Below are 16,508 nucleotides of genomic sequence, written 5' to 3'. Positions count from 1 at the left end.
TTTTGGAACACTTTTAAGGTTATCATTTGGTAATTTTTTAATTCTCTTGAGAAGTCTCTAAGTTGTAGCCCTAGCTCACAGGAAAAATTAATTATGGAATCAACCAGATTTTTCAAATTTCAAAGAGAATATTTCATTATACTAACTCCTTCAGTATTTTTGACTCTTTTTAAATTTTAAATCACACACTGCGATTAACGAGTAGGCTGAATTCTCAAGCTGGTGAGACTAAGTGAATTGGGCTCGTTTTCATGATTGGTTTAATTGTTGCACATTAATCCAGTTATCTGTGTCTGTACTCTAATACTGAAACTTCATCTGCAAACCATGCTTCTATTAGAAATGTGATTAAAAAGTAGATGTCAGAAATGTGAATGCCTTTGATTCAATTTGGATGATTTCTATTTTATAGTGAGAAGTATATATATATATATATATATATATATATATATATATATATGAGAAAATATACAGACAGATGTATTACATTTAAGGCATGCCATTGAATCCACAGTGTGAGTAAACTGGTGGAAATTTGAGGCACTTTCCGGTGAACTTTTACTGTGTCTCTGGCATAAACAGTATCTTTGTTCCATTCAGCCTGAAGGCAGCTGGCAAGGAAGGCTCTTGCAGTAAAAATCTTTAGGTGTGGAATGACATGACTTACATTCGTCTCACGGTAGTTGTGAGCCAGTCACCTTCGTGGGAGGCACCTTCTCTGCTCTGCCACTTTGGATGTGCTCCTGCTGGCAACCACAGAAGACAGGAAGGCGTGCCCTCCCTTCTGTGCCCCTCCCCTCTTCTGAAAGATAGGGAAGCCGCCTAGCTTCTCGTGAAGCGGACCTCAGAATCTGATATTTGACAGTGTGATAAAGAGCAGGGCATTCTGCAGAAATCCTATTTAAATATGTATAAAAAAATCAAAGTGTATTTTTACATCATCTGAACTAGCGTTACTCTCAGGAGTTGAGTTCTGTCAGGATAAATTTGAGTAGTATGATTGCAGGGAGCCCACCATTCATTCCTGGGACAAGGGAAAAAATCTGATGCCAAACAAAAGTAAACTCAAGAATCAGGAGCCGTAAGTTTTCAACCTTCGGAAAGCATGAAAGCAGACTTAGAAATTCTTGCAAAGACCCGGGAATTCAGGGCTGCTTAAATTAAGCAGCCTCCTAAAGCAAGAATGAGGACAGAAAAAAATTAAGTGTATGTTTCACCCACTCCCCGATTGGCTGGGTGCTCTGGGTGGATGAGTCACTGGGTGCCCGCAGACTCAGCGCAGGCTCTCCTCCCTGCTGTCATGCGGGGTACTTGTCCCTTATTCTCTCCTCGTCCGTGTCTTCTTTACTTCCTCACTTGGAGCTGATATAATGGTGGCACGTTCTTCTGTGGGTCTCTTCATCCAAGGCTGCAATTTCTGCTCCCTTTTCCCTCACACTCAGCCGGCGCCCGCCAGACCGTCCTGCTGTGCTCCGGTTCCCTATTCCCAGCTGTGTCAGGCTCTCCACTTGCCAGGAGGGAGAGACTCACCCATGACGGGAGCCTCACTGCCCCAGTGAGAAATCAAGAAAGCAAAGAGGTCAACTCAGGAGATACTGGCAACCAAGATCGAAAGATGGTCCACAATGATACATACAGAAATTGTTTGAAAATGAATAATATCACACTGAGTCTAACCCAGGGATGGCTGAGATTTCTCTGTCCCTTGGAGATGGAGATAGTATTGACTTCAGCCTACAGTTCTATGCCTAGACTTCCCAGGAATTTAATCTCCTATAGTCCTCTCTGCACTGGAGCGCCTACATCCTCAAATGCTGTCTCTGCAGCGAACCACATTGATACAGGTATTCAGTTCACACCCCCACCCCACAGAAAAGATCACTTACACAAAAAGAATGTATAGGAGAGTGTAGACTTTAAAAATTTTTTTTGAGGTGGGAGAGTTTACTTATTTATTTATTTTTAGAGGAAGTACTGGGCATTGAATGCAGCACCTCTGTATGCTAAGCATGCGCTTTACCACTTGCCCTGTATCCTCCCCCCAGTGTAGACTTTCTTAAAGATTTTTGTAGAAGAGACGAAGGAGACACCCATTGTCTGAGCTGCTTTTCTAAAGGTAGACAAAGAAAGGTAGGCATGCATGGCTCTCACTGCTTAAGCTGACTTCATATATTATCTCAACATCATTTTCTCCTAATGTGAGCAAGCTTAGTTTAACAAGTGATTAAATAATATTTCAGGGTTTTCACTGACTATGGCTTATCTTTATTTTGCAGTATGTTTTACAGTGGGAGAGAAATAAGCTCTTCTAGAAAGACATTATATGCGGTTATGAGAAAATACGATATTTTTTAAGTTTTAAATTCTGAAAATGTTCATAGTTGTCTCTACTCTTTTGAGTAGTCGCCCTAGGTGATATATTTAGGGGACCCCCCGACGTAACTTACTTTATTGTTGAAAAGAAAACAGAGCTCTGTCACTGTCTATTCATACAGGTGATAGATAAGCTTTTCCCCAATAAATAAAATCACTCATAGATACTCTAGGATGTACTTTAGGAAAGTTGAAGGCAATATTTAGATTGCGTATTTGTAATTTATGGTAGTTCACTCATACATTTTACTTTCTTCACTTACTAGAAGGTCAGTGGTATAAAGAGCTGAAATTCCCTTCCCCCTTTTAAAGAAACCTTGATTCTCTTATGGTGTGTATTCAAAATAGATGTCACTCTGGTAATTACTCAGAGAAAATAGCCGTGGATATGTGCTGGGTAACTATTTTAAGAACTGATGGATGGAATACAATTCTTTCCCCAGTGAGCACAAATGTTGTTTTCTTTTATATTTAGTAGGTGCTGGTCTGCAGAACCCATTATTTGCAAGTTTCCTTTTTGTTTGATAGACTGCATGACTTGGTTTAGCATTTCTTAAGCCTGGCTTTGCATTCAAAGGCTTTACAAAACAGTAACAACAACAAAACGGCAACCGAAACAAAGCAGTGCCTGGGCTTCACTGGGCTCCACTCCACTGGATCCATTAAATCAGCTCTGGGAGGAGGGCCAGCCAGGCCTTAGTAGTTTTAAGTCCCTCAAATGAATCTCATATGCATCCCAGAGAGAGAGAACCACTGACCACATTTTCTCAACCTGAGGTGTCAGAGTTTTCTGGTTTTATCCCCTCTAGTGTAGGAACGCAGTGGTGGTGGCGGCTTCCTGTCTCACTTTGCTTTTCTCCTGATTCCTTTGTTAGTCGTTCACTTCCTTTCGCCTGGGAATGATGCTTGCTGCCCTGGGTTCACGTGTCTCACCCAGTGGTAACAGCCTCATTGAAAACAGCTTTCAAGTCATTCTTGTCATTCAGCAGTATACATAATCTATTGCTGATAAATTGCTGATGTATAATTTGAAACTTAATACTCCTAGTGTCTTTAAGTTGATCATCTATCTTACAGGTTACATAGAGTCATTTTAATTTTTATTAGAAATAGGTTATGTACTCCAACCAATGATTGCTTGGCCTACCCTTTTCTAGTTCTTTATATTGTGAAGAAAATGTTAGTTGTTCACTCATGATGCTATGATGCTCCTGTGGTAAAATTTAGGGGATTCTTTTGGTCCATGATGTGAATGGATTTTTTTGTTGTTGTTATATATTTTAATAGACTGCCCTCTACTGTATGTAGTATATCCCCGTAGATATACAGCCATTTCTTGGGGTACCAGATGTTGTTTGGGTATTTACCCATTGTAATATGAAGTTGCCTGTATTTTCCAGTGAGATGAGAAGGGAGCAATACCGTATTGCTAAACCTGAGCTCTGCAACTTCTGGAACTCTGCTTCCTAATTAGGGTGGTCGTGAGTGCTGTTCACCAAGTTTTTCCAGGTTTCTGCCTTCCTGTTATAAAGTAGAGCTGCATGTGTGGAGCTCTCGTGGTGGGGTGAGGCCGACGAGTTTCAGTGAATGATTAATATCTGAGCATGTGCCTGGGTCCAGAGCACCATCCTCCAGAGTCCTCTGCTCTGTGGCTCCATGACTGATAATGTTTGAATGTTGGTTCCCTACCCTGGATCACTCTTAGCAAAAGCCCGCGCTGCCAACGAATAACAGATATGCAGTATGAAGAAGACACAGGCCTCATGTTGAGCCCCTAGGATATTCTAACAGACACACTAATAATAGTGCAGAGGATGTCACCCTTCTTTGTAACCTGTATCTTCAGAAATACCATTCCTAAAGTTTCAGCACTCCTGAGAAGGCAGCCAAGTGACTGAAATCACATTACCCTCATTCCCCCAGTCTGTAAATAGAAATAACACAACTTGTTATCCTATAGTAATTTATCAAGTAAGTTGATTTCTTTTCTGTGCAACGATAAACATGGAGTAGAAATTACCAGCATTGATGATACATTGAATATAAATTTGTTCTGGTAAATATCCTCCAGCACAGAGCTCTGATGTCAGTGTGCACTGCCGTGACTCCAGTAACTCAACAAGCCCATAAACAGAAAACACGTAATTGAGTCCCTACCCCAGGCCAAGGGTTGGGTAGACAATATAATGATATAATAAATATCATATTTAAAGTCTTACAGAAACCCCATGAAGATAGACATCGTTATTTGACATACGGAAGAAACTGATATTCAGGCTACATGTCTAGTCCAAGGTCAGTCAGCTGCCAAGTGATGGGGCAATGATTGGAACCAAGATGTCTAACTATAGGGTCCGATTCTTTTCTATTTCTATACTGTGCCAGTTTACATATGCATAGGCAGTGGTCTGATTTACTGTTGAATGTTTTTCTACATTTGCGCCTCCTATGAAATGAGGAACGTTTTCACCTTTTAATTCTAATATACACGTTGAATGATGGCAGTTTCTGGTACGCTTGCTCTTTATTTGTTGCTCAGTGCTCCCCTTTGGAGGACTAGTGACAGGACTCTGATATTTTCAGATTACATTTGCAGTAGTCGTTTGACAGATGTGTCTGGATTAACATCTATTTGAGCAAGTGTTTTGCTTCCAAGATTTACGAGGCTCCAAATTCTAAGAATGTAGTCTTTAATAAGGTTTAGCAAATTAGCTTATAACTAGAGCATCAGGCAGTGTTCTGCTCTTAAGGTAATGAAGTGAAGCTGGATACAAATTGATTGAGCCAATTCTCAGTGGAAAATCACACTTGGAAAAAGAAAAGTGTATGTGTGTATATGTGTGTGTGTGTGTTTCTGCACCATGTTCCTGCTGGCAGATAATCTATACAGCTACCAAACTCTCAGTAGATTTTTATTATACCAATTCCATATTTTTTGTAAAATTTGCTGTAATTTTGGCATTATTGGGTTAAGAGCTTTTTGTTTGTTTGTTTGTTTGTTTTCTAAGCATCCTTTAGTTTTTGGTCTGAAAAAGTCTGAGGGAATTAGAACATGTCTCTGTAACTGTGAACAATTTGTGAATAACCTGTCAAGAAAACTTTTGTAGTAATGTATATTAGGAGAAAAATGAAGTTGTCATAGTGGTTAAAAGGCAGACTTCCAGAGCTAGGTTCTTTGGGTTTGCAGGTTGGCTGTGTTCCTGACTAGATGTCTGTCCTGAGGCAGACCACTTACCCCTTACAAATCCCACATGCCACATCTTAAAATGGAGATTATAACAGTATATGCCTCCTAAAGTTGTTACAGGCTTGACTGAGATTATGCACAGAAAGTATTTGGCATAGAGCTTGTCATGTAGTAGGCTCTTTTTTTTAATTGACGTGTAGTCAGTTAAAATGCGTCAGTTACAGTGTGTCAATTTCTGATGTCCAGCATCATGTTTCAGTCATACATATACACACGTATATTCCTTTTCATTCTAGGTTATTACAAGATATTGAAAATAGTTCCCTGTGCTGTACAGAAGGAACTTGCTGTTTATCTATTTTACATATAGTAGTTAGTATATGTAGTAGGCTCTTAATAAGCATTAGTTGACACTATCATTGTAAGTACACGTGAAATATACTGTTACATTACTTATTTCCTCCCTCTAGAAACCCATATCTACAGGAGGGAGTACCAAAAAAAACAAAAAAAAAACAAGAATGACAAGGTGGAGAGTAATATCTTTTCTTGTGACTAAGATTGTCTGTGAAAAATGACATGATTTTATTGAAGTATAGTATTGAAATACAGTCGGTTTATAATGTTGTGTTAGTTTCCGGTGTACAGCATAGTGATTCAGTTATATATGTATATTCCTTTCCATACTCTTTTTCATTATAGGCTATTACAAGGTATTGAATATAGTTCCCTGGGTTCTACAGTACGACCTTGCTGTTTATCTATTTTATATATGGTAGTTTGTATCTGTAAATCTCTGACTACCAATTTATCCCTCCACGTCCCCCCTGCCCCTGGTAACCATAAGTTTGTTTCCTATGTCTGTGAGTCTATTTCTGTTTTGTGAATAAGTCCATCTGTCTCATTTTTTTTAGATTCCACTTATAAGTGATATCCCATGGTATTTTTCTTTCTCTTTCTGGCTTCTCTTTGTATGACAATCTCCAGTTCCATCCATTTTGCTGCAAATGGCAAAAAAAGACATGATTGTAGTGTTGTTTTTTTTTTTAATCAACCAATACAGTGCTTTCGGAAATTGAGGGAAATAGAACTGAGTGATCACCTTATCCTTTGACTCTTCAGTCCGTGACTGAAAGTGGCCACTGCTGCTTTGCTTTTCTAGTTCAGTGTAAACAGAAGTGCTACGACCCCTTGAAAGCAGGAGATAGGTCAGAGCCTTCTTAATGTGACTCCTTGGTGAATGAATAGTCCCCAGGATCAGCCATGCCCCAAGAATACTTCAGATTTCTTTGATGGAATTGGAAGGAGACTAGGAAATAATATCTTTCATGTTTTTTTGCAGCTGAATAAAACCAGTTGTTTCCCTATCTCTATTCTGTTTTTTTTTAAATTCATTCACACTTATATATGCTGACTTCGCTGCTCCAAATAAATTCTTAAATTCACCTTTGTCATCTCCCAACTTCATCTCTTATGAATTTAGATAGCTTGAACTTGTACTGAAGTTAAAAGTCTAAATCCAAATAATATGACCAACTGTACTCAGTTTATAAAGGAAGGACCAGGTGGCTACCTTGCCCATCATCAAATGCATGAAAAATGTATTAAGCATGAACTGGATTTCTCATATCGACTCCTCAGTGCACCAGCAATCATCTTTCCAAAGAAATTCCAGTATGTAGCTTTCTCAGCTTTCCAGAAGAGCTTATTTTCTGTTAAAGAAACCAGAGTCAGATCACTGTTTTTAAGCCAAAATACAGGGCTCACTAAATTGCCTTCAGAGCCACATATCCCTTATGAGTAAGGCTGTCTTATAATGAGTCTGTATGTCGGGTTCTTAAATTAGTAAACAGTTGTGGAGTATCTTTTGGATACATTCTTCCATTAGGGAATGGTGAAGTCCAAAACTCACAGTCATAACTGAAATTCTACAATTGATATACTAACTTTTTTCTTTTCTTTTCATTAACTTCTTCATTTTTAAAAAAAAGGATCTTGTAACCCAGGGCCAGGAACAGTCTGTGACTCAGGCAAACCCTTAAACAATGCTGATTAAATTGACTTTGAAAATAAATTCCAGGGTTACCACTTCCTTACCATTTTGTTTCGATCACAGAATATGCACTGTGATTGTGTGACATATTTAACCGTCCTCTTCTCAGAGATCTCCCACCTGCTTGTATGATTCTATTTTTAAACAGAATCTGAGCATCTGTCTGTAATAAATACAGCCATTGTTTTCCCGTAAACATATATTCCATAAAAAACAAGCATATGTGGAGTCGAAAATAGCAACCACGTATGTTCACTATTAGATTCAGGTCTGCATATCTATTCAGACTCTTGCTTAAAATCCTTTAAGCCAATCCTGACTTTTCTAAGGCTCAGGGCAAATGAGCACAGGCTTATTTTCATGGCTGATTTTCAACCTATTCTCCCAGTTCTGTTGAACATCCCCAGCTGGAGCAGGCAGCCTGGCTGGAGCTGTGGGAGATACAGCACTTGAGATTAGCACGGCCTTACAAATTATCTGTGGACTCACTGGCTTCCCGTGCTTTCTTTCATCAACATGTTACTAATACTTCCCTATCATTTTTCACAGCAGTAAAACACTTTCTTGCTACAGACTTCGTGGTATCTTCAGTTTTGCAAAATAAAAATTCTGCAGCTTGAAATCAGAGTATGTAAAATACTTTAAACTGTACACAATAAATAAATTGAAGAGTTTTATTCTTTTTAAAAAACTATGATAAAATAAATATAACATAAGGGGTTCACAGTTTTGAAGGCACTAGCCTGCTGTGAATCCCCTTTGTCCAGCAAAGTTATAAAGCTGCCTCTTTTTTTCTAAGCTCCAATATATATACATATATATTGTATATATAAATATATATATAACATAAAATTTTACCGTTTTAACCATACATTCAGTGGCGATTTAAATTTTTAAGTGCTGATTAATCATCCTAGAAAAACTTTTCCTAAGCAATATAAATATGACCTGATACAGAAAATGCCAGATGGCAGTTTCCTGTCATTTTTAACAGAATTTATTTCTTCCCATCTGGTCTAGACGCTCTTCATAACACCATCTTTGAGATTTGTGCAACAGAATTGCCTTTTAGTGGAATGTCATTTTATAGTCATTGAGCCCATGAATTCTGGAGCTAGAATGCCTGTCCCTGTGTCTGAATTCCAGCTCTGTCACTCACTAGCTATGTGAGCTTGAGCAATTTCTAAATTCAGTGCTTCAGTTTCCTTATCTGTAAAATGAGGAAAATAATAGTACCTACTTGGTAAGCTTGCTGAGAAGTTAAAGAGAGTTGTTTGTGAAGTGCTTCAGACTGTACCTGACACTTAATACTATATAAGCATTGGAGAAATTAGTAAATGAAATAGCAATGGATTTTTTTTAAACTGAAGCATAGTCAGTTACAATGTGTCGATTGCTGGTGTCCAGCATCATGTCCCAGTCATACATGTACATACATATATTCGTTTTCATATTCTTTTTCATTAGAAGTTATTACAAGATATTGAATATAGTTTCCTGTGTGGACTCTTTAATAGTGGAACACCTTTTGAAATATAATAGTTAGTCAGCTCCTTTCTATTGTGAATAGAGTTTATATCTCATTTATTTGGGACTGCAGAAACTAAATGATAAATGTTTATTTTCTGATCATTTATGACATTGATAACCAACATTTCAAAAATGCTTTACATTTTACAGAGTACCTTTTACTATCTCCTGTGATCTTGGTTCATTGTTAAGAAAGTTGAGGCTCAGGTTGAATGACTTCCCTGAGGTCACAAAGCAGCAGACCTGGGACTCAAGCCCACTCTTCTGACTACAGGCCCCAGGTTTTTACATTATATGTCGACCTGCTTGAGATTTACTTTGGACCATCTGCTTCTAATCTTCATAAGCATATCAAATTCATAATAAGCTCTCATCGGTAAACTGGACAATCACAAAGCCCTTCTTACTGGTTTCCTATTGTTAACTCAGCCAGCTTGATTGATTAACTCAACCTTTAACCAGCGCTTTTCAGAATTGAACAAAGATGTGAAAGCTCCCTTCTTCATGTTGAGTGCGCTGATTCCTAGCCATAAATGTAGGGCCTCTTTGCGGCTGTCATTAAAACCTAGCATTTATTTCATTCCCCTGTAACTTTAGAAGTAATTGGTTATTATTAATGCAAATGTTGGTATTCTGATGCCATGGTTTGCTTTGGTTTTTTGTTTGTTTGTTTTACTCCGATTTTGGTTCCCCAAACTTTCTCATCATCATATTCTCCAGAGAGCTCTTTAAAAATGTGTATTCCTGAACCTCCATACTGGGGAGTGTCCTGAGAATCCCTGTGGTTCCTCAGTGAATCTCCAGAACCAGCGTATAGCAGGGTTTCTCCCCATAAATACCTGTTTTCTGTGTTCACTGGCATTAACTAGAGAAGATATTTGTGAAAAGGTATAGTATTTTTATTGTTTACTTTGTAGAATTTGTAAATGTGTTTATGAATTCGTGGTGCTAAAGAAGCCAGGCAAATCTTTAGCAAAACTGTGAGGTTAGACTCCCCTGTCCCTTTAAACAGTTTCTATCCTTGGTGGTGACTGATTTTTCCCTGCTGTGATGCCAGAGGCCTCTTTGTTTCTCTCTTTTTCTCTCAAAAGCTGGTTTCAGGTCCATTTCACTAAACAACTGATGTACTGGTTGTATAAAAATTATTTTCTAGGGGATATCAGTCCAGATAATAGACCAGCCTAACATGCCAGACGAGGGTGCCTTCAAACACACACACAGACACACAGGCACACAGACACATACACACACACCCCACAGCACGCAGCCGATGTTTATCCATCTTGACACACAGGGAAAGGACTCAGATATTCCAAATACTTAGAAAATATATGTTTAAGTCGAGGTTAATAAAGAGCTTTTCTAGTGGCCTGTGATTTTTCTGATGTGTCCATGGGGGCCGTTTTACCTAAAACTGCTTGGCTTCCTTCCGCTCCTCCTCCCCAAGGTTCAGGGAGCACTCAGGCCCTGTAACTCCCCAGTATTTCAAGCCAAGTAAACCAGGTTTTGACTCTCACACTTTCCTGTTCTTTCTTTTCTGCCTAATTTCTCCCCTGATACTCACTGCATTCTTGGTATTATCTTTCAAATTGATGTAAAGGATCAGACTGAACAAGCTAGAACTTTTTTTTTGTCAGCTTAACTGGCTCACGTGTCAGTGGTATAGGACGCAGAGGACATAGTTACTTTGATGTAAAAATCCTGCTGAGTTAGAGGAAGCCGGTTCCTATTGTTGAAAGCATATTGCTTCAAGTGTTGACTCACTTGAATAAGCTGTCTAAATAATCCAGAACCTACGTTAAAGATGGCAGATGCAAGGGGAGACAGATGTTAGGCGGCCCTGGTGTGTGTGGTGCACAGGGGTGTGATGTGACCGTCTCTGCATCAAAGCAACGAGAACGTTCTCACTGTCGAGATTCCTGGGTGCTGTTGCAGAAATCCAGTTTAAGGAAGACAAGATCGCCTTGTGATTAACTTTCTCCTGAACTGCTTTAAGTGAAAATGATCGCTTTGGCACAACAGTAAATAGAGAGCCATCACGGTTAGAGTCAGCAAGGTGCACGGTCAGTTTGAAGGTACAAGTAGCGGCAGTTGACACGAATCACCAGGCAGAGCGTATTGTAATAGGTGCTCGTGTTGGTCCTCAAACCTTTAGGACAGAAACATTCCACAGGAAAGTTACTTTGTTTTTCTTTACGTTCTGAAATCTGTGGCTGATCTCCCCATGTTCAAGGGCATATTATAACAAAGTACTGAAATAACTTAAAGTAATGGTCCCTATTTGTAGCCATTTCAATGAATTTATGACTCCCAATTAAGCAGTCCAAGGATTCCAGTTTTCCAGATTTGTAATATAGGTTCAACATTGTGTCTGAAAGGTACATTTTCTAAATCGTAGACATTTTTATTTGCAGCTGCCTTTATTGATATAATCAAAATTTGAATCAATAATTTGGGATAGTAAATGTTATCATTTGTACCTACAGGATGGTCATGAGGCCAGCCCTCCAAATAGATCATATTAAGAAGCATTTGACCCTATTTAGTTTTAAAATTAGATATAACTTTTTTACCTAATATTTGAAGTACTTGAAATTTGACACACTTCTTCTTTTCGAGAAAAAAATGCTACAAATATCATAGGATAAATCAAGGGCTCGTGAAATACTTTACAGATTTGCATTCTATACACAAAATGAAGTTTAATATTATCTTAGAAATAATATTACCACACTATAATGCAAGATACTCATTATGTTTATAAAATTTTCTTTTGCCTTTCTCCAGGGATAATCACATAATTCAGGATTAAAATGTAGCAGCCTTTCATTTTCATCCCCAGTTTCCTGTCTGGGTTTTACCCATGCCACCCTGAACAAGAAATATCTATTTATAATACTCAAATATTTACTGAGCTCCTAGTGTTTGCACGAATTCTAGGCTCAGAACTGATCAAAACATACAAAATTCAAATGCCATCATGAGACTTAATGGGATGATGAGACACGTAGTTAACAAATATATTTTTTTAAAAGATACAGGGTGTTGTTGATGAGGGCTGTGAGGAAAAATTAAGGGAGGGAGGGAGGTAGAGTGAAGGAGCAGGGTGCCGGGGGGGTGGGGAGGAGGGACGGCCACCTGCCCATCGGTTCTGATACTCAGAGCCCCTTCGCTAGGAGACCCTCCCGACAGCCACGCAAATACCAGCCGTTGGTTGGCGATAATTTTTGTTTTCATTATACTTTTCCCTTTCATTTATTCCGCAAAGTCGTCCAGCCCCTCTTGTTCTCCTGTCTCAGGGGCGCTTTCTGTTGTGGGGATCCAAAGCAGACCTTATCTGTGTCCCTGAGCTGAGTTCCTTGAGGGTGGGAAGTACGGGGAACAGAGAGTCCTGTGCCTCGGGAGGGGCAGACGGGAGCGTAAGGCAGAGAAGAGGTCCTCTCAGACATTGAAGAGGACAAAGGTCCATCAGTGCCCTGGGGAGCGGCAGCATCTCAGAGATTAATCACACGTGGTGCCTCAGGAGATAGAACCCACGCCCCAACCCTCCGAACAGATCCTTTGGTCCAGGTGTAGCAGAGAAGCTGTTAGATGGCCTGACTTCAGGGGACTTGAAGGAAGATGCTATTCCGGAAGCCCTGTGGGTGGAGGAGTCATGATCTGCCCCACTCCTCAGGCACCGAATATTCCCTTCCAATTTACATGAGCCTAGGGAAAGTCAGGGCTGGCCCCTAAATGAGTAGGATCAAATTTCTTATCCTTGTTGCGTGTCGGCTGCCATATTCAATTTTATTTTGCAAAAACAAGGAGATGTGACTATGCTGACACATTCAAGCTTGAGAAGTAAGACTCACCCTGCTGCGGCTCCAGGTTATTCCGTCTTGATGAATTTTAAGTGGAGAAACAGTCTTACCATACAAAGCAGCAGAACATAGGAACTGCCAGATGGCACATTTCTCTTTACTGGCCTTGCTGGGTGGGCCACCACGTAGGTGTTCTTCTCTTTGAATTTGTCCCTTCATGTTAGTGTGTGCAGAGAGCACAGCCCTTGTTCAGTGAGTCAGGAGTTACTGAGACTGGACGTCCAGCTTCCTCCTCAAACTCGGGGAAAGGTGAAAATGGTACTCGGACTTTCAGCCAATAACACTCAGCTGAAACAAAATCACACAGGACAGCAGTTTACAAGCTTCAATTTTGGACACAGCTAGGAGTTTTCTCAGAGATGGGGTGATATCTTTCCCTGTCTAACCGTCTGTTTAGTCTCAGACCTCATCCTTATTCCAAATATTTACATGCTTATTCATCTATTGAGAACACATCTAGAATCATCTTATTTATACTCATAAATTCACACAAATTTCTAGACTATATGCTTCCTTCTCTTTCTAGGACGATTACTTATTTCCCCTTCCACCCTAAATTTATTTAATAAAACTGATTAAGAAAACTCAAGTTGCCGAAGTAATATAAATATAATGAAAGATGATATTTGCCGTTGGGATCAAAGAATTTACTGGAATTTGAAGATGCCCAGCCCTTCCTAGCATCTCATCTGAAGTCAGTGATCTTAATCCTTGACTTTACAAGCTTTTGGCTCCTTGAAAATCTGTCAAAGAGCCACCTTGAAAATTTCCTTCTTAAACAAGTATATTTAAAAATGTGTCTGTGTTTTGTTTTGTTTCAGGGTGGGAGGTCATTTGAAAGTTCTAAAATTATTCGGTATACTCAGGTTAGGGCTGCAAAAGCTGAGGACAGAAATACTTTTCACATTGCAAACCGAGGTACAAGGCTATGTCTGCAGGACTTGCAAAGGGGGTGCCCAAACTGGCCTGGCAGCCCTTAGCCCAACTTACGGATATAAAATTTTTGAGTTTGAACAAATAGATATTTCTTTGGAGGGGATGATGGTGTACTGTGGCATTTTCTTACACCTCCTCCCCCCGACACCATCTTCGGCAAAGGGTAGATGGTCATTTTCCTGTACAAATGGTTGGGAGCTTGAGGTGTGTGCTCTGCAGCTCCCCCCAGAGAAATCTACAGACTGAGAGCTTCCAGTAGCAGGTCTGGCAGCAGAGGGAAGAGAGCTGGAGGCACTGGGAACGGCCAGCATCACCCAGTTTGGGGAGCTGCAATGCAGACGACATAGGACAAAGAGTTGGATCATTTTGCTCAGGGTTCCCGCCCAAGATGGCTTCCTGCTTCCACACGGCCTCAGCAGAAAAATAGTTAATGGAGTGGGGATTGAAAGCAGCCAGCTAAAACAAAGACCTCGCCCCTGTCAAAGGAGCTGTTCTTTGTGGGGACAAAAAGTTCTCTCAAAACCCACAAAGCACTTTACAATAAAAACCACTTCCAGCCCGGGAGACAGTGACCCAGATTGCCTTGATAGCAATCAAATAAACACATTTTCTGCAATTTCTCTTGCGTTCTCCACAGCTAACCCTTTCAACCCCAGGGGACCTGGAAGACACGGGGAGAGGAGACACATGTAGAGGAAAAGGAAAACGGGAGCCTGAAGCCTGGACGCCCCAGGGCGTGCCCCAAACCTGAAATGACGTTTTGTCTCTTACATCCGGTAGACATTTCAGTTTTTTAATTTTGGAGAACCAAATAAGTAACTATAGGACATTTTATTATTTGAGAATTACCAGAAAAACCATAGTACCTGTGGTAGATTTCAGTCAAGGCTAAGAAACTTCTAGATTCCAGCTAAAAAAGTGCGTTTGAATGGTGGTCACTTTCTGCGTGAGTTTGAATCCTATTTTAAATAATACTTGGCTTTGAACAATTCATTGTTTAAAAATGAAGTTAATTATTTGACTTCTGGCTGAAGAAGTAGATGGAAATGTTTTCTGCCTTTAAAAGACAATTTTTCTTTGAGGTTCTGCCTTAGTTTGGGATTCAAAACAGCATCCTTTCCTTTTCTAGCTTTTTCCCAAAAGGTAAACCTTCAGGCTGAACATTTACCTCATTAAATACTACAGTATTTTTAAATTGAACTTAATCACAGTGTTACTGTAATTCATTCAAGCATAATGTTCATTCATCCTTCACAAACTTTTGCCCTAATAATTAGTGTATGGAATGAATCTGTTATGTTTGAGTCTTTCTTTCTTGTCAATCCAGAAGGCTTTCCTGGGCAGATTCCACTTGAAAGATTATGAGAATGTCTCAGAGAGCTTACTTTATAAAGGCGATTACAAACAAATTTTTTTTTGGTAGCTTCTGCAGAAGAATTCAATTTAAATAAATGTGAGACGCTACAATGCAACTTGAAAAATACATGAACTCTTTCAACCAGAAGTTTTAATTAGAGAAGAAATTGGTTGTTCAGGTAGGAAATTGGGGTACTTAAAAGGATGTAGGATTGCTACTATTATTTAATTGTCCTGGTAGATAGAATTGGCTCATATAATTAGCCAAAGAAAGAAGCAGAAGTGTACATACAGGAAAGGAAAAAACAAAATTATCGTTATTTGTAGATGTTTGTTTACCTGGAAAACCCATGGAACTCAAGTGGAAAAACTACTATAAACAAAACTATTATAAACAATAGAAGAACTGTTATAAACAACAGGAAAACGGAAACAATGGGAAAATGTGGCAATAAAATTACTATAAAGCGATCACCAGTCTGCAAGTATGAAGGGATGGATACCATTTATGACAGCAGCAAAATATATATGATACACTGGGGTAAGCTTAAGGAGTATGTGCAAGATCTGTATGAATAAACTTTAAAATGCTAGTAAGAGGCAGAAAATAAAACCCAAGTAAATGGGAAGATATAATCCCCCTTCTTTGTTTAGGAGAGTTAATATGGAAAGATGTCAATTCTCCCTACATTGATTTGAATGCAATCTCAATTTTTCAAAAGGACTTAAAAAAAAAACCCCTACAGTTGACCCTTGAACAGCTCGGAGGTAGGGACACCCACCCTCTTTGCATGTCGAAAATCTGCATGTAACTTTATGGTAACTTTCCGGTGGTCACTCCAGTCCACCGGGTCTGCATGCGCAGATCCAACCAACCAGGGATCCTGTGGTACAGCAGTATGTATTTAGGGAGAAAAAGTCATGTGTAAATGGAACTGCGAATGATGCAGGAAAAACAGATGTGGGGCGTGAGGAGGGCCGTGTCCCAGGCTTCCGTTGAGGCCCTGGGACGTGCCCGCCAATTGTGGGTCCTTGGCTTCTCGCAGGAAACTCTTCAAGAGCGAGCCACAGTTGAGTAAAGGTAGATTTATTCAGAGAGATACATCAAAAGGCAAGAGAAAGGCCACGAGGTGTGGGGGTTGGGTGCTCAGATTAAAAATAGATACACACTCCATAGACAGAGCGTGGGCCATCTCTGAAGACGGAGAGA

General features: G+C 39.6%; 1 protein-coding gene across 3 annotated transcripts in view; it reads left to right on the top strand.

Moving 5' to 3' along the window:
* Nucleotides 1-16,508, top strand: part of ZCWPW2 (zinc finger CW-type and PWWP domain containing 2) — a 114,635-nt gene that overhangs the window by 49,953 nt on the left and 48,174 nt on the right. The window lies entirely within an intron of this gene.

The sequence above is a fragment of the Camelus bactrianus genome, chromosome 17, assembly GCF_048773025.1.
Source record: "Camelus bactrianus isolate YW-2024 breed Bactrian camel chromosome 17, ASM4877302v1, whole genome shotgun sequence".
NCBI classification, from domain to species: Eukaryota; Metazoa; Chordata; class Mammalia; order Artiodactyla; family Camelidae; genus Camelus; species Camelus bactrianus.
The sequence above is the reverse complement of the archived record's forward strand: the minus strand, read 5'-3'. Positions and strand labels throughout refer to the sequence as shown.